The sequence below is a fragment of the Ahaetulla prasina genome, chromosome 6, assembly GCF_028640845.1.
Source record: "Ahaetulla prasina isolate Xishuangbanna chromosome 6, ASM2864084v1, whole genome shotgun sequence".
Lineage (NCBI taxonomy): Eukaryota > Metazoa > Chordata > Lepidosauria > Squamata > Colubridae > Ahaetulla > Ahaetulla prasina.
Window position 1 is genome coordinate 67,661,951 of NC_080544.1, and position 22,226 is coordinate 67,684,176.

Below are 22,226 nucleotides of genomic sequence, written 5' to 3' on the forward strand. Positions count from 1 at the left end.
TTTAATAAAACTTCTATTTATATTTAAAAAGAAAAGGTGATTACAGGAAAAAAATTAATTATATAATGTGGGTTTTCAGGAATAGTTTTTATTGGAGAAATGACTTATGAGTACCATACTGCTGTTGAAGGCAATACGAATTCTGTATCATACTATCAGCTTCTTCAGAGAAATTCTGAATCTAAACTTCGCAACAAATCTCATATTCTACAGTGCGCGCTGGAGAATGTACTTGTGGTTTCTTCAGGTTTCTTCTTCTTTACTGCTGTTTCTTCTTCTTTACTGCTGGCAAGTCTTCAGATTACTGCTGCGCATGTGTACATGCTGATCAGCTGGCGAGTGTGTGCTGGAAAATGTACTTCCTGTTTCCAGAGCACACATGTTCACCAGCCAGGTTACTGCCATACATGCACATGCACCAATCAGCTGGCCAGTGCACATGCTCACACTGGAAAATAGAAGACTAACTCTGATGCAAGCACAAAGGCCAGTTGATCATCATGCATGCATGTGCGCCAGAAACTCAGAAAAGAAATTGGCATCACCACATGTGCCAGACAACATGGCTCTGCATGCCACTTTGGGCATGCAAGCCATAGGTTCGCCATCATGGATCTAGAAGAACTTCAGGTAAGGTTATGTGTGCTGCAGGAACTGAGAAAGTAAGCAGCCTGAGGCCTGTTTAAAAAAAACCAATAAAAAATTAAGAATAAATATTACAGAATACAGAATAACAGAGTTGGAAGGTCATCTAGTCATCTACTCCAACCCCTTGCTCAAACAGGAGCCTTTATACCAAATCTGACAAGTGGCCTCCAATGATGAATCACCCACAACTTCTAAAGGCAAGCTGTTCCATTGAAGTGGCTGTCCAGTCTCTTTTTGAAAGCTTCCAGTGAAACACTCACAATTTCTGAAGGCAATCTATTGGTTGATTGTTCTCATTATCAGAATATTTCTCCTTGTTTCTAGGTTGAATAGCTCCTTGATCAGTTTCCATTCATTGATCCTTGTCTGGTGCTTTCGGGTGCTTTGGAAAATAGGTTGTGCCTCTCCTCTCTGTGACAGCCCCTCAAATATTGGAAAACTGCTATCATGCCACTCCTCATTCTTCTCTTCACTAGACTAGCCATGCCCATATGTTTTAGCCACCAGGTCCCTAATCAACTTTGTTGCTCTTCTCTGCACTCTTTCTAGAGTCATTGAGTCATATAGAGGTATTGATTCATATTTTTTGATTCACATTGAATCATACTTTCATGGCCTTTATTTTTTATATACCTAATATTTAGAACATGGAAAGTAAACAAACCTGAACTCTTATTACAGCAAAAAATACAATTTAGTAAGTATTATGGAGAAGACTGTAGGATGATTCTCATGATTAGAATAGAGTAATTGAAAGATGCTATATGCTCAGAAAGAAGGAAAACAACACTAATGGAGGGGAAATTCTATAAATGTTAAAGGTATTTATATATGCACAGACATCCAAGGGAAATAACTTTTAGTACTGCTGAGAACACTCAAAATATATTGATGTATAAATAAAAGCAACCACTATTGTTTATCTAAGAAATTCCTAACTTAACTTGCTGGCAATTCAAACTATCAGAACAATTGACAACTTAAGGAAAAAGAGAAGTATAATTCTAGACTTCTTGATATTAAGGCACATACTTTGGGATTCAAGGCATTTGGGGATTCACAAGCTGATGGTACATATACTGGGATGAGTGTGATTACTATTTATAATTACTTGTTATCTTTGAATTACTAGTATCATTGAATTCAATCGTGTATCCATGTTCCTGCGTGTAGATCAATAGATGTTCTTTGGGATGGTTGCTTATACTGTAGCTTTTGTAAGCAATTTGAAGCCATTTGATTAAAATAGCATAAACACAAATACTAAATGTGAAATAGATAAGGAGATTTTAATAACTTACAATGATGATAATAGAAGCTAATGAGAGAAACAAATTGAATGAAAGCTAAAAAGACATGCTAAAAGCATAACTTAAAAAAGTCTATGAGGAAAGACATCTGAAGCAGCTAAATGTTATGCTTTTGGCAGGTGCCTGAAACCAAATGCAATTCTTTACAGCACCAAGTTTTCTTTAGCAATATTTACTAAGATGACAGGGATGAGGTTATAATGTTTTCAGCAACTGAACTGTTTCTGATTTAGAACCAATTTATCCTCTAATATATCAAACAAAGAGAACTGCTTTCTTCCCAGAAGGCCTCATGTGAACCAGCAAGGAGGTGGGTCTTTTCACTAATAATGGAAAAGTGCAGCTGTTTGCTTATATAACTATCTCCCAGATCTTTCTTAGTCTGAGAACTCACTATTACATCAATGTTTATTTGTTTTTATGCCTTTGAGTCAATGTCGACTCCTGGTGACTCCCGGGAGTAGTTCCTGCAGTTTTCTTGGCAACGTTTTTCAGAAGTGATTTGTCATTGTTTTCTTCCTAGGACTGAAAGAAAGTGACTAGCCCAAGGTCACTCAGCCGATTTTATGTCTATGTCTTGGTCTCCTGGTTTCTAGCCTAGTATGTTAACCACTGCACCAAACTGGCCCCTATTATACCAATGTGGTTGTACAAAAAAAAAAGAAAAGAAAAAGAAAACCCTAACTCTTCCCAACAAAATTCTTCGTAAAAAAAATAAAATAAAATCATAATAGATACAAGCAGCTGAAAAAAGACAAGCCATAAAATTAAAATAAAATACAGGCTAGGCCCATGTATATTATTTGACCAGGCTCTTTGCTTGTGAAGCATGGTTGTCTTGAGGTTTTCCTAAAATCTTCTGTTGTAGAATTGCTCTCCTTCAGGACAAATACACAGTGACTTGTTTATAAATCAAATACAAACAAAAAAGTTTTTATTCACCTTGTCTTATTTATAATCATGAAGATACTGATGGCTATCTTATGATGATAATTATGGTCACTAATGAGAATTTTATGAGTATTATTTTATATACTTCATATTATATTTTAATGTGCTTTAATGTTATATACCATCTGACGTTGCTTTGCATGGCATGGAGTAGATAAATAATTTAAATAGAAATGAGAAAGGCCCTTTATGTTGAACCACTACTATGCTTGAACCTCTAAAGCAGTATTTCCCAATATTGGCAGTTTTAGATGTGTGAACTTTAACCTTCAGAATTCCCCAGACAGCATTTCCCAAGGTTGCCAAGGTTGAGAAACCCTGCTTTGGACCATAATGGAATCCACAGTGTAGTCCCTTCTTTTTGCAAATGAGTGGCAAAAGAAGAAGACATAATTGGGTTATTTTCTGATGTAAAGGACACAACAATTTGATCAGGTCTGCAGGTACAATAAAATATTGCTGAAATGAGGCGTTTTCAGGAAATAGAAGGGTTTAGGGAAGCTTACTTAACTTGAAACACAATCCTCTTAATGTTCAGGTATATTTTGTGATGAGCTTCTTCATTTAGATGAGAGGTTGGCTGGGGAAAAAGAAAATCTATTCCTGGTCCTCCTGTTAAATGTGTCCATTCTTAAAACCATCCTGTCTTCTTTCTACATTAATATGTGATTTAAATTCACACTTAAGAGGCTGTACTGAAGGAAAATACTGCTCTGAAATGCACAGGGTCACATAACATTTGCATGTAGCTACTTAATCCAAAATTTTTCTTTTCTCAAGAAAATATGTGGCAGTTTTAGCAAGTTGCAGACAGGTGATACATTTTCTTGCTTGAATGTTCTGAAGGGCTTTTTGGCTTTGAATCTGAAGCAGAGCAGAGCCCTGATATAAAACACATACTGTACTTTTGAATGTACTTTTTCACAAAACCATACTTGATTTGTTTTGTAATTCAAAGTGTAAATTTCTGAAAGGGCAACCTGAGACTGCTTCAAAACAGTCTGACACTGGAACACTCCAATGACATTATTACTTGATAGTTTGGAGCCTAGCAAGGTGAAGATACTGAAGGAACTGCTCATCTATTTAATTTATTTGGAGAACAAGCCTCTCTGCTGTGTAAGCGAAGCAATAAAATAAAGTTAGACCATCTCAAAAATAGCTGTTTCCAAATGTCTAGATATTTAGGAGCAAACATAGACTGGAATTAATCTCATCTTCTGGCTTATTATGATACTTATTTGAAGTCTTCCCTTAAAAATAAATCCTGGAAGCCTTTAGGAAAAATTGAAGGTGGTATTTAAATTCAGGGGGTGATAAATGTGCTAACTTATATTTCCCGTGGAATTCTTCTTGAAGTCATAAATATGCTACCTAAATACATTTTAAAATACTTATTTTTAAATACATGTTGCTATATTTAGAGCTAACTGCTTCACAACATTTAGAAAACTCCAAAATTTAGATGCATTCCAACCCACACAATTGTTCTGGAGAAATAGATCAGATTAGTTGGCTTTGAAATGCACTGAAAAAAACTAAAACCTTCAGTATTCCTAGCTACAAATAGAAAATAATAGTAACACTGCTAGTTAACGCTAAAACCAATCCACCTTATACTTCCTTATACTTTGATTTCCTGGTGTTAAAGAAATAAAATGATCACATGTTAAATTAAAACTTGCTGTTCTTTTATCAAAATCATATTTTTACCTATTGTACAGCCAATCCTGGCTAGGGAAACGATTATGATATGGCTGAATGATAAGAGGTTGGGGGAAACTCCATTATGAAGTAGTTTTGTTGGTACTATCAAAGGTATTGGTTTAGCCCTCATAATTATGTTTTAATGGCCTGATCTATTGCTTTATTGTAAACTGGGAAACTTCCTCTCTAATTCCCCTTCTAGTCCCTGAATTGGCCTTTTCCTTGCCAAGCACAACTGTTATGTATCCGCATGACAAGTTACGTATGGCTACAATGTGGTTGTTCTGCTATGTAGAAAGATCTGTTGTCTCTTGTCACCAACTGTATTTTTTACTGTTTCAATCCATAGCATCAAAGCAGCTTAGCAGGACTCCCAACAGCCACCTGGCCATTAAATTGACATTTTCTCTTCATCAGATATTTCTTCTTACTACAGAAAACCATTCATGTCACAGTCATCCTGATTACAGCTCTGAACCAGAGACTCCCACTGCCTCAAATGGGATTTTTGAACGAAGGCCGGACAACATCTGATTATATTGTTTCTGTGCAACTCAGCTGGGGCCTAGTTGGCCTCATTTTCATTGTTTACATTGGCCACATTAAGTGCTCTGTGGATTAAACAAAACAAAACAAAAATTAAAAAGCAGACTGTTACTTAATAGGATTATTTGATGGGTAGTTGCACATGCTTGAACAGAAGTTGGCTTGATTAGCTTTATAAAATGGCTTTGTTATTTGCATCCATTGGCGTCTTCTTTCGGCTATATAAAAAGTAACACATGAAATATAATAAGCTGGAGCTGAAGGGTGAAATGAAGTTTATCACATGAACGCAGACCACAGATGTAGATGTTCTCCAGTACTTTTCAATTCAGAAAATACATGTAAAACCTGAAATATACTTCTCAAAGGTTCTGTTTCTGTAGCATATAAAAGGAAGCTTAATAGTTCTGTACTATTGCCAATTGGACAAGTATTACCATAATTAGGAAAACACAAAAACAATAAAAAGTGTTATTTTAGCTAAGAACATTACATAGGAAAATGGTGGTTGAATTTCCATTGAAAACATATGAAGGATTAGACATTTTGCTTGTAAAAAAGAATGAACCTGCAAGGTTTTAATCTTTTTATCCCACCTTTATTTTATGTGGCTCAAGACACAATATAATACTCCCATCTCCTATTTTCTCCACAGGCATCATGTGGTTGTGGCTTGCTTAAAATCACCCAGACAGTTTTTATACCAAGGAAGGGTTAGAATTCACCACCTGTAGTTTCTACTCTAGCACTCTAAGTACTACCCCAAAAAATGTGTGCATGTGTCAATTTACAATGAAGAAATGGCACAGAAAAGCATAGAAAAAGTTAACCATCTTTTCTTTATTTATTTTGGTAGCTTTCTTTTGGTAGCTTTATTCATTCCATTTTTTCATGTTGTAGAGCACATCACAATAGGAATAATTATGTTGGGAACCGCAGCCATGATTGCCTTGCATAAATTGCATTTGGCACTGTGGTGAAATCATATTTTGGACTTAGTAATGATGATGAAGCTTGGGTATAGTATAGCATTTCTTTGCAGTTATTTATTTTCTTCCTTTCAGCTTCTTAATTTTGTTTTTATTTCCATTTTATATTTATGTATTTAAACTGAGGTTTTAAGCCAGGGGTGGGCAATTAATTTTCCCAAGGAGCCACATAAGAAACTGAGACTGTTGTGGAGGCCGAACCAATAGGGCTGTGAAGATATGTAGCCATACAGGGATGCGCACATGTGTGTGCATCCCTGCACTTGTGCGCACACACACACACACGCACATGCACACACACACACACACACACACACACACACAAATAATTTGACAAAAAAAAATAGCAGTTGTCTTCAGAGTAAAAGCAATCTAGACAAAAACCCAAAGGGCCAATGTGGTCTGGGGATCATAAAATTCCAGGTCTGTTGTAAGCCAGTTGTGATATATTATAATTATTTATTGAAGAAACAGGTAAGTTCTTCTCTTATGCTTGACTAACCATCGGAGATAATTGATGCATTAATGACATCATTTGTCAGCAGTTCAAGGTAGATCAAAATAGGAAATCAATGCCATGTAGGCAGGGGTGAGTTTCAAAACCCGTTGCTACTGGTTAGCATGCGTGCACAGTGGGCGGAGCCTCCCACTGCTGGTATTAGTTCGCCCAACCCAGGGCAAACCAGTAGCAACCCACCACTGCATGTAGGTCAAGACTACTTTTATTTTAAAGCTACAATAACAGAACCTTGTAGGTCTGAATGTGTGTCTCTCTCCCCCACTTTATATTCATGTAAAGTAGAAAGGAACTTGTCTGTTACACTTACTTCAATTACATTTTGCCTCAGACTCAGATGCCTTTTGTATGACTGTTGCCTTGGTAGAGGCTAGTTTTTTATCCCTCATGGCCATTCCATCTACAATCTAAATCATGCAAATATTGTGTCACTGTACTTTCGGACAAGAATTCCAAAGTTTAGGTGCAACTGTTGAGAAGACTATTTCTGAATCAGATGCAATATGAAAAGGTCTTCACCATTACATCTTAATGCACCTTTGCAATCAGGAGTCCTCCCTGTCCCATTTATTGAACTGTTCAATTGTACAATTACAATTTCAAACTGTGAAATAACTGAAATACTGTCCTGTAACAGGCTCAATACATTTCTTTTTTAAAAAAAATAAATCACTCCCCTTTCCTATAGAACAGAAAAATGAAAACAACAACCTACCTTGCCACGTGTAGTGCTGCCCATTTTGCTGTGGTTAGCAAGGATAGCAAGTAGGCTTCTCTCTTGGGAACCTGGAGACTGTTATGGAACAAGAAGTCATAAGAAGTCATAAGTGATTCTTTATTTAAGCCCTTTAGGCCTATAAAGGACTTTCAATTTTTTGACTAAGGGACTGGGTAAATTAGAAAAACATGGCTGACCTTGTGAGTGCTTAAAAAACTCTTCAGCCTCATTCTATAGATCCAGGTTTTATGCCAATATTTATGCCAACATGCATGTCTAATATGCATGTAATGTGAGTATAACAATGAAGATAAAATGAATTCAGTAAAATCTTGGAAGGAGAAAATTATTAAAAGGTTAGAACAATTCACTAGAACTTAGTATGTAAATAACATGGGTACACATGAATGTTATGATTATTTCCCTACAGAACTTCATGTGTGATCTTATAAAAGTCAATGGATCACTAAAAAGATTGATCCAGATACTCAACAGAGGCATGAAGGAACAAGCTCATATTACTCTATTTTGGACACATTATGCAAAAACCTCCCTACAGAAGGTTCTAATGCTGGGGGCAATAAAAGGAAAGAGGTCAGGATGGCTGACAGCAACTTGGATGGATTCAGATGCCATGCCAGAGTTTACCTGTAGAAGTCCTGAAAGAACCGGTTAGGAACAGATCGTCATGAAGAAAATCTATGTGGTCACTAAGAGCAACACCAACTTGATGGCACATATTAATCAAATAAGACTAGTAAGGCTGGCACAATCAAGCTAAATCAAAGCAAGTACAAAATTATAGTTAATAGTTAACTGCCAAGTATAATCATTCTTCAAAGATTGTACCATGCTGTAATTTTTTTCAGTTACAGAAAGTGAAGTATAAAATAAAATTTCATTGCTGCCTTTATTGAATTAGATGAATATTTTCTCACGGATTGCTTCATATTGTGATGAAGCTATTCAAATTTCACTCCATTTGCTATACTATTTTTCTGGACAAGAAAGACACAGTCCTAGGCTGCATTAATAGAGGAATAAAATCAAGATCATGTGAAGTATTAGTTCCACTTTAGTATCACTTGGTATTTATTTATTTATTTATTTATTATATTTGTATACCGCCCTTCTCCCGAAGGACTCAGGGCAGTTCACAGCCAATAAAAAAACAAAATACATTTAATACAGATTAAAAACAGTATAAAAAACTAATTTGATAAATGGCCTAAAAATTTTAAATACGATTAAAACCCCATTTAAAACCCCAATTTAAAACTCCGATTTAAAATTATGTTCAAGCTAGTCCTGCACGTCGAAACAACCATGTCTTCAGCTCGCGGCGGAAGGTCCGGAGGTCGGGGAGTTAACGAAGCCCCGGAGGCAGTTCGTTCCAGAGGGCAGGAGCCCCCACAGAGAAGGCCCTCCCCCTGGAGGTCGCCAGCCGACATTGTTTGGCTGACGGTATCCGAAGGAGGCCCTCTCTGTGAGAGCGCACTGGTCGGTGTGAGGCTACTGGTGGCAGTAGGCGGTCCCGTAAGTACCCCTGTCCTAAGCCATGGAGCGCTTTAACCAGCACCTTGAATTGGACCCGGAAGACCAGTGGGAGCCAGTGCAGACTGCGCAGGAGAGGTGTCACATGGGAGCCATGAGGTGCTCCCTCTATCACCCGCGCAGCTGCATTCTGGACCAGTTGAAGCTCCGGGTACCCTTCAAGGGGAGCCCCATGTAGAGAGCGTTGCAGTAGTCCAGGCGGGATGTAACAAGGGCGTGAGTGACTGTGCATAAGGAAGCCCGGTCTAGAAAGGGGCGGAACTGGCATATCAGGCGAACCTGATAAAAAGCTCCCCTGGCGCCGGCCGTCATATGTTCTTCTAAAGACAGCCGTACATCCAGGAGGACGCCCAGATTGCAAGCCCTCTCCGTGGGGGCCAACGACTTGCCCCCGACGGTCAGCGATGGAGTTAGCTGACTGTACAGGGCTGCCAGCATCCACAGCCACTCGGTCTTGGTGGGATTGAGCCTGAGTCTGTTTCTCCCCATCCAGACCCATATGGCCTCCAGACACCGGGACATCACTTCAACAGCCTCGTTGGGGTGGTTAGGGGTGGAAATATACAGCTGTGTATCATCAGCATATAGATGACAACTCAGCCCAAAACCACAGATGATCTCACCCAGCGGCTTCATATAGATATTGAACAGAAGAGGCAAGAGAACCGACCCTTGCGGCACCCCATATAAGAGGCGCCTCAGAGCCGATCTCTGCCCTCCTGTCAACACCTGTCGGAGAGGTAGGATGAGAACCACCGATGAACAGTGCCCCCCACTCCAAGTCCCCTGAGACGGCGCAGCAGGATACCATGGTCGATGGTATCGAAAGCCGCTGAGAGATCTAGTAGGACCAGGACAGAAGAGCAACCTCTGTCCCGAGCCCTTCAGAGATCATCAACCAACACAACCAAGGCTGTTTCCGTGCTGTAACCAGGCCGGAAACCAGACTGGAACGGATCTAGATAGACAGTTTCATCCAGGTACTGGGGTAACTGTCGTTCAACCACACTCTCAACAACCTTCACCACAAAACGAAGGTCGGTAATTTGCTAAAATAGCTGGATCCAGGGAAGGCTTCTTGAGGGGCCTCAACACCGCCTCTTTCAAGGCGGTAGGGAAGACACCCTCCATCAAAGAAGCATTAACAATTCCCTGGAGCCAGCCTCGTGTCACCTCCCGAGTGGCCAGTACCAGCCAGGAGGGATACGGGTCCAGTAAACAGGTGGTCGCATTCAGTCCCCCCAGTATCCTGTCCATGTCCTCAGGAGCCACAGAATCAAACTCATCCCAGATAGTAACCCCAATACCTGTCTCTCCCACCCCATCCGGATTTACCCAATCTGTGTCCAAACCTTCCCGAATCTGAGCGATTTTATCAAACAGATATTGTCCAAACTCCTCAGCACGGCCCTGTAAGGGATCCTCCACTGCTCCTTGGTGAAGGAACGAGTGAGTCACCCTAAACAAGGTGGCTGGGCGGTTATCTGCTGATGCAATGAGAGTGGAAAAATATTCCCATTTTGCCACCCTCATCACCACTAGATAGGTCCAAATTTGAGACCTAACTAGTGTCCGGTCAGATTCTGAGTGGCTGGCCCTCCAGATACTCTCTAGGCGTCTTCTTCGGTGCTTCATCTCTCTCAGCCCCTCAGAATACCAAGGGGCTAATCAAGATCGGCACCGTGTCAGAGGCCACAAAGGCACGACGCGATCTAGAGCACCAGCCGCCGCCTGGGACTAGAGCTCCAGCTGAGCCGTGGGCTAAATCTTCAGGGAATGGCCCAAGCTCCATTTGGAACCTCTCTGGGTCCATCAGGCACCTGGGACAGAACCAACGAGTCCCTGCGGCGGGGGTCAGTGGTTCGAAAGTCCAGCTGAAGGAGTGAATGATCTGACCATGACAGGGGTCTAATAACTAACTCCCCTAACTCCAGATCATTCAACCACTGTCCAGAGACAAAAATCAAGTCCAGAGTGTTTCCCCCAATGTGAGTGGGACCGTTCACTAACTGGGTCAGATCCAAGGCCGTCATGGAAGCCATGAACTCCCGAGCCGACATGGATGCCATCCCCGCTGACGGCAGATTGAAATTCCCCATGACCATAAGCCTGGGGGTCTCCCTCGCCGTCACGGCAATCACATCCAGTAGCTTGGGCAGGGTTTCTGTCACACAGCAAGGAGCCAGGTACGTGATCAGTAAACCCACCTGCATCCCCAGGCCCCATTTCACAAGGAGGGACTCACATCCAGCTATCTGTGGCAAAGTGATCTCCCTCAGCTCTAGACTCTCGTTAATAATAACTGCCACCCCCCCACCCCTACCCTGGGCCCTCGCCTGATGGAATGCACGGAAACCTGGTGGGCACATTTCTACCAGGGGAACCCCCCCTTCCGTGCCCAACCAGGTCTCCGAAATGCCTATCAGGTCCGTGCCCCCCTCCTGTATAAGATCAGACATGAGGGGGGCTTTATTTACAATGGACCTGGCATTGCATACCATCAGATGAAGGCCCAGCCTCTGGGGATTTAAGCCACTCGGGGAACGGGAAACTACCGGGGGACCGGACTGCGCAATCGCAGACCACACTTGGAATACTGCATCCAGTTTTGGTCACCACAATATGAAAAAGATGTTGAGACTCTAGAAAGAGTACAGAGAAGACCAACAATGATAATGAGGACCTAGAGGCTAAACATATGAAGAATGGTTGCAGGAATTTGGTATGTTCAGTTTAATGAAAAAGGATTATGGGTGACATGATAGTAGTATTCCATTATTTAAGGGGCTCCCACAAAGAACAGAAGGTCCACCTATTCTCCAAAGCACCTGAACACAAAACAAAAAGAATGGGTGGAAACTAATTTAGGAGAGAACCAACCTAGAACTAAGGAGAAATTTCCTGGCAGAACAATTAATCAGTGGAGCCACTTGCCTCCAGAAGTTCTGGGTTCCAACACTATAGGTTTTTAAGAAGAGATTGGACAACCATTTGTCTGGAATATTATAGGGGGGGGGATTGGACTAGAAGACCTCCAATACCTCTTCCAACTCTCTTAAGACCAAATCTGCATCCAAAGATGATTATCCTATGTCATCCTCATGCTAAGCATCTAATATAGCAAGCAGCTGAAAGATAACCAATCTGCTCATCCAATGCATTGAATTGATCACTTCCCCAAAGTTGCTTTCAACTGAATGTGAATCTTCTTTGTCTTCCAGAGCTTGGAGAAAGTGAAGGCCAAAGTCTGCTCTTGCAGAATTGATCTTGAGAAAAATAAAAGATTAAGATAAAAACTAAAATGTAAGAAGCTAAGCCTCATAAGTTTTAGTAAAGTCTGATTCTTTTAAAACTGTAATTGACATTTCTGACTCTTCTTTGCAAGATTCTTTAATATATATACTGGATTGGGAATAGAGATGATTTAATCTTTTTGCATAGCCTGGGGAATGGTCTTACTCATTTGTCAGTACTTCAGGATAGAAAAAAGAAAGATGTAGAGAAAAGATTCATCCTTCTGTAAAAGTGCAACAGGCCTATACTGGAGAAGAGAGAAGAGAAGAGAAGAGAAGAGAAAAAGCATTGCCTGTTCTGCAGCCTGTGGTTACTGGGGCCCACTTTAGCCAGTCAGTTCATATAATTTGTTCATATAATTTGAATCTATCCAATACAAAATATTCTTCAAAATTAAAACATTATTTTTGCTGTTCAGATCCTCCTAGTGATCAATGTAATGTCATGTTTGAAGTTTTCCTTTTACTCTGACATTTATTATTCCATAAGCTTTTTATATATAAATCTACATATGAGATCCTGAACTTTGCTGTTATGAGGCTCAGATTCTTTGTTTTATTTTTATCACCAAAGCTTTCATGTTAGTAATATTTTAATTGGCCACCAATTGAACATGAGAAGGAAATGAGTTACAGTCCTTGACTTAACATTACAACTGGGACCAGAAAGCTGGTTGTAAAGCATTGTGTAGAAAGTTTGACTGGACCCAGGTTGTTGTTTTTTTACTTTTTTCTTGGCAGTCGTTAAGTGAACCCATTCTTCCAAATTGGTGAAAACCAGAATAATCACCAAAGAAATTCAAAAGAAAACAGATCTTGGCACAATCTTACCTTTTTACAATATTTGCTACCATGCCTAATTAGTTCACCACCGTCCCACTGTTCTTCTTTATAATATACTATGTTAGGAAACAGTAATTTGCAAGTTCAAGAAGTAGATAATGAATGTGAAAACACAGATGTTAACTCCGCATTTTCCAAATTGAAAATGTATCCATTACAAAAGATGTTTGTTAAGAAATTTTCCATTTAGTCAACCTCTTCTATGACTGAGGTAATGCCTGATTCCAGGAATATGTATATTCATATTGGTAGACATGTTAAGCGGAATCAAGAAAACATGTCACTTCCTGTGGCAAATGGTTGGCTCCTTTGTCTCTGTTTTCTTAGTTAATTCATCATTAAGATCTTATTTTTTCAGGAAGAAAGAGGAACAATGGCTAAGTATGTGCTTATTTAGAAAGGTGAGAAGATAGAGAATAAAGACTTTGATGTCTGTGACCTGAGGTAGACAAACATAGTTATCTGCAGTAATGAACTAATCATATTAACTGATGCCTGAAAGCTCTCTGCCAAGTAAGCTAGATCTTGAATAAGTGTCCACAGACTCAAGATTTACATCTGAGTCTGGTGTGAAGCCTAACAAGCACTGAAAGAAATTAAAAAGGAAGCATTTTTGACACAATCAAAATATTAATAACAAATTGAAGTACTTCAACAGCTATGCCGTTAATAGAATGGTGGTCTGTATATATGTTTTGATGTTACAAATATATTTTATTTATTTATTTATTTATTTTGTCACACAGTATATATGATCATAAACATGAAATAACTATACAGTATATAAGTATATATATATATAAGTATGTAATAACTAAATTAATTGAATATAAAGAAAGGAAACAATAGGACAGGAACGGTAGGCACTCTTGTGCTCTTATGCACGACCCTTATAGACCTCTTAGGAATGGGATAAGGTCAATAGTAGACAGTTTTTGGTTGAAGATTTGGGGATTTCAGGAAGAGACCAAAGAGTCAGGTAGTGTATTCCAGGCATTAACAACTCTGTTTCTGAAGTCATATTTTCTGCAATCAAGATTGGAACGGTTAACATTGAGCTTATATCTATTGTGTGCTCGTGTATTGTTGCAACTGAAGCTGAAGTAGTCTTTGACAGGAAGGACATTGTAATAGATGATTCTATGAGTTAAACTCAAGTCATATCGAAGACGGCATAGTTCTAAATTTTCTAAATCCAGGATTTCAAGTCTGGTGGCATAAGGTATTTTGTTGTATTCAGAGGAGTGGAGAACTCTTCTTGTAAAATATTTCTGGACACATTCAATTGTATTGATGTCAGAAATGTGGTAGGGGTTCCAGACAGTTGAGCTGTATTCAAGAATTGGTCTAGCAAATGTTTTATATGCTCTGGTTAGTAGAGTAGTGTTTTTGGAGAAAAAGCTACGCAAGATTAGGTTTACAACTCTTAAAGCTTTTTTTGCGATGTAGTTGCAGTGGGCTTTGGCACTTAGATCATTTGAAATGAAAATTCCAAGGTCTTTAACAGGGTGTGGGTCATCTGTAAGGTAATGTCCATCAAGTTTGTACTTAGTGTTTGGGTTCTTTTTTCATAGGTAAGGAAGGAGTAAAATTCTTAATAGCATTTAGAAATAGCATTTAGATTTATATACCACTTCACAGTGCTTTATAGCCCTCTTTAAGCGGTTTACATAGTCAGCATATTACTCCCAACAATTGTCCTCATTTTATCGATCTCAGAAGGATGGAAGGCTGAGTAAACCTTGAGCCAGTGAGAATCGACTGCAATACTGCAGTCACCAGAATTGTATTCTAACCACTGTGGGTCTATACGGGTAGACCTTGACTTATGACCACAATTGAGCCCAAAATTTCTGGTGTTAAGTGACACATTTGCTAAATAAGCTTTGCCCCATTTTACAAACTTTTTTGTCACAGTTGTTACATTGATTTTGCTTGTTAAAAGGTTGCAAAAAGTGATCACATGATCCCAGGAGAAAGCTGTTGTTAATTAAGAGCATAAATATGAGTCAGTTGCCAAAGATCTGAATTTTGATCACATGATTGTAGGAATGCTCCCAAGGTTGTAAATGTGAAAAACGGTCATAAATCACATTTTTCAATGCTGTTGTAACTTTGAACGGTCCCTAAATGAACTGTTGTAAGTCGAGGACCACCTGTATAGAAAAATGCATATTTTGGATATTTTTGGAAGAAAATTTAGGCAGTCCTTCCAGAATTGTTCAATAACAAGGAATATGAAATGCTAAATAAGTTGGTTAAACAAAAGAAAATCAAGAAAATGATATCAAAAAGTCCACTATATTTGTCAAAGATAAAACCTGAAAATTCAAATTCTATCCATGTATATAATTGGGAACAAAAAGTAATAGTTGTAAACTGGTGGCTTTTTGAAGTTAAAAAAAGCTAAAATAGCCTATTTTTCCCCCCAGTTTAATATATCACAAAAAAGTGTCTGTTGTGAAAATAAAAATTGCCCAAAATGAACCTTCAGCAAAAAACTATTGTAATTTTAAGACATATAAAAAGATGGAGAGAGAGAGAGAGCAGCTATCTAGAACTTTTTGTTTTTAATTTTAATGAACAAAGGCCTTCAAATCTTCAAAAAAATGAAAGCATGGAAGAGAAATGAAGAGGCATCTACTAGCCCTACCTCACACCTGATCTGAAAAAAACAAACCCCTGATTAAGATCTAAAATAAAGCAATAGCCCTGCTCAGCCTTATAGTTTGTAGTGGTTTCTATGATTTGAGCAGTTGCACAATTATAGTTCTTTATCATGCAAACCACGTTCTTGGATAGTAACATTCTCTCTAGGACCAAAGCAATGGAACTGGAATGGAATCTTCATTCCTTCTCTATGCTTGAATATCTAAAGCAGAGTACAGGCAGTTCTCCACTTATGACCACAACTGAGCCCCAAATTTCTGTTGTTAAGTGAAACATTTGTTAACTATATAGTTTTAATATAGTTTTATTATAATTCTTTCAGCCTTTAATTTAATAAGTTTTTAAATGCTTTTTTAACTTTTTGATTTGTACTTTTTACCGTGGCTGTAAACTGCCCTGAGTCCTTCGGGAGAAGGGCGGTATATAAATTAATTAATTAATTAATTAAATAAATAAATAAATAAAACTGAGTTTTGCTCTATATTACAACCTTTCTTGCCACAGTTGTTAAGTGAATCACTGCAGTTGATAAGTTTATTTATTTATTTATTTATAATTGCATTTGTATACCGCCCTTCTCCCGAAGGATTCAGGGCGGTTCACAGCCAGTTAAAAAGTACAATAAATACAAAATTAAAAACAGACTAAAATTTATGTAAATAGTGGCCAAAATATTAAAAACTAACAGTATAAAAAACTAAAACCCCATTTAAAATTACTTATTCAGGCTAGCCCAACACAATGGAATAAAAAGTCTTCAACTCACAGCAGAAGATCCCGAGGTCGGGGAGTTGGTGAAGCCCCGGAGGTAATTCATTCCAGAGGGCAGGAGCTCCCACAGAGAAGGCCCTCCCCCTGGGGGTCGCCAGTCGACATTGTCGCCAGTCGACGGCACCCCAAGGAGGCCCTCCTTGTGGGAGTGCACAGGTCGGTGGGAGGCTGTTTGTGGCAGTAGGTGGTCCTGGTAGCCCGGTCCTAAGCCATGGAGCGCTTTAAAGGTGGTAACCAACACCTTGAATTGCACCCGAAAGACCACCGGGATCCAGTGCAGTCCGCACAGGAGAGGTGTTATATGGGAGCCACGAGGTGCTCCCTCTACCACCCGCGCAGCCGCATTCTAGACCAGTTGGAGCTTCCGGGTGCTCTTCAAGGGGAGCCCCATGTAGAGAGCATTGCAGTAGTCCAGGCGAGATGTAACGAGGGCATGGGTGACTGTGCGCAGTGAAACCCGGTCTAGAAAGGGATGCAACTGGCGCATCAGGCAAACCTGATAAAAAGCCCCCCTGGCGACGGCCGTCAAATGGTCTTCTAGAGACAGCCGTGCATCCAGAAGGATGCCTAAGTTGCGAACCCTCTCCGTGGGAGCCAACGACTCGCCCCCAACAGTCAGCAATGGAGTAAGCTGGCTGTACCGGGAAGCCGGCATCCACAGCCACTCGGTCTTCGAGGGGTTGAGCCTGTTCCGCACGGCTTCCAGACACCGGGACATGACATCAACGGCCTCATTGGGGTGGTCTGGGGTGGATATGTTCAGCTGAGTGTCATTAGCGTATAGATGACATCGCACCCCAAAACCATGAATGATCTTACCCAGCGGCTTCATATAGATGTTGAGCAGAAAAGGTGAGAGGACCGACCCCTGTGGCACCCACATAGGAGGTGCCTCGGAGTCGACCTCTGCCCTCCTGCCAACACCAACTGCAACCGGTAGGAGAGATAGGAGGAGAACCACCGATAAACAGTGCTGTTCTGTTTCCCTCCCCCAATACTCCCAACAAAGAGTCAGTCAAAGGCCTTCTCTTCTAATTTATTTACATAGATAAATGTCCTGGCCACGTCTACCCACAGGCCTGCCAAGTCTCTGGAGATAATGAGGAAATTATAGATAAGGCCAGAATTACTCATGAATATATTCTTCCCTCCATTGATACAGTTTGCCCGTGCAAATTCATTGCTTTGTCCAAGACAAAAAACCAGGAAGTCCTGCCTCCTATTTATAGTCTCTGCAGATGTCACTGCATGACCATCATTCTTTGGCTTTGTCCCAACGCTTCCTCTGCTGCACGCACCGGTCACGTCTACACAGTCTTGCATTACTCCAAAACTGTTCTTGGGGTTTTGCCAAACAGAAGAAGGCTCGGGAGAATCAGGCCTTGCCGGCCTCTCCTCCTCCCTTTGGGTGGGTGCCAGCGAGGGAGAGGGCCCAAGAGAAGCAGGCCTTGCCAGGTCTTCTCCCTCACTTTCCGAGTCCAGGAGTCCTGGTCCAGGAACTTGGGTCACAACAGGTGCCCCCTACTCCCAGCCCCCCGAGCCGCCACAGCAGGATACCATGGTCGATGGTATTGAACGCCACTGAGAGATCTAATAGGACTAGGACAGAAGAAAAATCCCTGTCCCGAGCCCTCCAGAGATCATCAACCAACGTGACCAAAGCCGTCTCTGTGCTGTAACCGGGCCAGAAGCCGGACTGGAACGGGTTTAGATAGACAGTTTCATCCAGGTACTGAGGGAACTGTCGTCCAACCACACTCTCAACAACCTTCGCCGTAAAGCACAGGTTGGAGACAGGACGATAATTAGACAAAATGGCTGGATCCAGGGAAGGCTTCTTGAGGAGGGGCCTCACCACTGCTTCTTTCAAGGCGGAAGGGAAAACACCCTCCATCAAAGATGCATTAACAATTCCCCGAAGCCAGTCATGTGTAACCCACGGGTGGCCAGTACCAACCAGGAGGGACACGGGTCCAAAAAAGATGTGGTCGCATTCAGTCCCCCCAGTATCCTGTCCATGTCCTCAGGAGTCACAGGATCGAACTCATCCCAGGTGGAAACATCAAGACCAGCCTCCGCCAACTCGCCCGGCCCTACCCAATCTGCGTCCAACCCTTCCCGAATCTGGGCAATTTTATCTTGCAGATACTGTACAAACTCCTCAGCTCGTCCCTGCAGGGGGTCTTCCAACGCTCCCTGATGAATAAGGGAGCGAGTTACCCGAAACAGGGCAGCTGGGCAGTTATCTGCAGATGCAATGAGGGTGGAAAAATACTCCCGTTCAGATAGGTCTGAATTTGAGACCGTACTAGTGTCCGGTCAGATTCGGAGCGGGTGGCCCTCCAATTACTCTCCAGGCGTCTTCTCTGGTGTTAGTAACCTGGTAATCTTTTCCAAGTTAGTAACCTGGTTATTAAGTGAATCTGGCTTCCCCATTGACTGCTTTGGCGGAAAAGGGGGTCACATGACCTTGGGACATAGCAACAGTCATAAATATGAACCAAGTGCCAAGCACCCAAATTTTGCTCACCTAATTATGGGGATGCTGCTGATGTTTTAACTGTGAAAAATGGTCATAAGTCACATTTTTCAGTGCTGTTGTAACTTTGAATGGTCACTAAATGAATTTTTGTAAATTGAGGACTATCTGTATTGTTTGTAAGGCTGTAATGGAATGTCAAGAACTTAAAATCAAAATTAGGATACCTTAGTGAATAATGTATCATATTGCCATACATACATACATAAGCTTCTATTTGTGAATATCATGGTAGCTGAAAAACTATAACTAGCAGAAATTTATTGATTAAAATAGTAAAATATAACTGTACAGCATAATACATAAAAAGTTCATCCTGTATGTAGGATTCATTTTGACATATATTTATATTTGTAATATTTCTGTTTTAGAAACTGGAAATATTATTTTATTTATTTATTTATTAATCGTATTTATATACCGCCCTATCTCCCGAAGGACTCAGGGCGGTTCACAGGCATTTAAAACATATAAATATAAATACAGAATAAAAACAATTAAGAAACTTATTTGAAAGCCCGTTAATTAAAATATACAAATAGAACCCAATTAAAACCCATGAATTTAAAACCTAGCTCAGTCCTGCACAATTAAATAAATATGTTTTAAGCCCATGGAAGGTCCAAGGTCCGGAAGCTGGCGGAGTCCGGGGAAGTTCGTTCCAGAGGGTGGGAGCCCCACAGAGAAGGCCCTTCCCTGGGCGCCGCCAGACGACATTGCCTTGCTGACGGCACCCTGAGGAGACCCTCTGTGAGAGCGCACGGGTCGGTGAGAGGTATTCGGTAGCAGTAGGCGGTCCCGTAAGTAACCCGCCCAATGCCATGGAGCGCTTTAAAGGTGGTCACAAGACCTTGAAGCGCACCCGAAAGCCACAGGTAGCCAGTGCAGTCTGCGCAGGATGGGTGTTATCACGGGAGCCACGAGGGCTCCATCTATCACCAGCAGCCGCATTCTGGACTAACTGCAGCCTCCGGATGCCCTTCAAGGGAGCCCCATGTGAGAGCATTGCAGTAATCCAGGCGAGACGTCACGAGTGCGTGGTGACCGTGCATAGGGCATCTCGGTCCAGAAAGGGCGAACTGGCGTACCAGGCGAACCTGGTAGAACACTCTCCTGGAGACGGCCACAAATGGTCTTCTAGAGACAGCCGCTCATCCAGGAGGCGCCTAAGTTGCGGACCCTTTCCATCGGGCCAATGACTCGCCACCGATGGTCAGCCGCGGATTAAGCTGACTGTACCGGGATGCCGCATCCACAACCACTCTGTCTTGGCGGGATTGAGCTTGAGCCTGTTTCTCCCCATCCAGACCAGACGGCCTCCAGACACCGGGACAGCACTTCGATAGCTTCGCTGGGGTGGTCCGGTGTGAAAAGCACAGCTGGGTGTCATCCGATACAGCTGATACTTCACACGAAACCACTGATGATCTCACCCAGCGGCTTCATGTAGATGTTAAACAGGAGGCGAGAATCGACCCCGCGGCACCCCACAAGTGAGGCGCCTCGGAGTCGACCTCTGCCCCTGTCAACACCGACTGCGACCGGTCGGAGAGATAGGAGGAGAACCACCGATAAACGGTGCCTCCCACTCCCAATCCTCCAACCGCGCAGCAGGATACCATGGTCGATGGTATCGAAAGCCGCTGAGAGGTCTAATAGGACCAGGGCAGAGGAGCAACCCCTATCCCTGGCCCTCCAGAGATCATCCACCAACGCGACCAAAGCCGCCTCCGTGCTGTAACCGGGCCGGAAACCGGACTGGAACGGGTCTAGATAGACAGTTTCATCCAGGTGCAAGGGAAACTGATATGCCACCATATTTCTACAACCTTCGCCGCGAAGGTTGGAGACCGACGATAGTTACCTAAAACAGCCGGGTCCAGGAAGGCTTCTTAAGGAGGGCCTCACCACCGCCTCTTTCAAGGCGGCCGGAAGACACCTCCACCAAAGAAGCGGTCGAATCGCCTGAGCCAGCCTCGTGTGACCTCCCGAGTGGCCAGCACCAGCCAGGAGGGCACGGGTCCAGTAAACATGTGGTGGCATTCAGCCTACCCAGCAACCTGTCCATGTCCTCAGGAGCCACAGGGTCAAACTCATCCCAAACAATATCGCCAAGACCACCCTCGAACATCTCACCCGCATCACCGCAATCTTGGTCCAACCCATCCCGAAGCTGAACGATTTTATCGTATAGATAACCGTTAAACTCCTCAGCACGGCCCTGCAGCGGGTCATCCCGCTCCCCCTGATGTAGGAGGGAGCGGGTCACCCGAAACAGGGCGGCTGGGCGGTTATCTGCCGATGCAATGAGGGAGGAGGCGTAGCTACGCCTCGCTTCCCTCAATGCCACTAGGTAAGTCCTAGTATAGGACTTCACTAGTGTCGATCAGCTTCGAGCAGCTGACCTCCAGGAACTCTCTAGGCGTCTTCTCCGGCGCTTCATCCTCTCAGCTCCTCGGAGAACCAAGGGCCGGTTGGGACCTCGCGGGTCAGAGGCCGCAAAGGCACGACACGGTCTAAGGCCCCCGCGGCCCGTTCCCAGGCCGCCAAGTTCCTCAGCCGAGCCGTGGGCCAGACCTCAGGAAACGCCCAAGCTCCGTCCGGAACCCATCAGGGTCCATCAGGCGCCTGGGCGGAACCAACGTGTCGGCTCCGCCTCCCTGCGGTGGTGAATGGCGGTCAGAAAGTCTAGCGAAGAGAGTGATCTGACCATGACAAAGGTTCGATGACTATTTCCTTTAAGTCCAGATCTCTCAACCACTGTCCAGAGAGAAAAATCAGGTCCAGAGTGCCACCCCAATGTGAGTAGGGCCATCAACTACTTGGGTCAGATCCAAGGCCGTCATGGAAGCCGTGAACTCCCGAGCTGCCGTCGATGATGAGCGGAAGATGGCAAGTTAAAGTCCCCATGACTAAAAGTCTGGGGTCTCAACTGCCACCCCAGCCAGCATCTCCAGGAGCTCGGGCAGGGCAGCTGTCACGCAGCAAGGAGCCAGGTACGTGATCAGCAAGCCCATCTGACACCTCGACCCCATCTCACAAGAGGATTCGCACCCGGCAATCTGAGGTACAGTGGTCTCCCTCGGCTCTAGACTCTCTCTAATCACAACCGCCACCCCCCCACCCCTACCCTGGGCCCTCGGCTGATGGAATGCACGGAAACCCGGCGG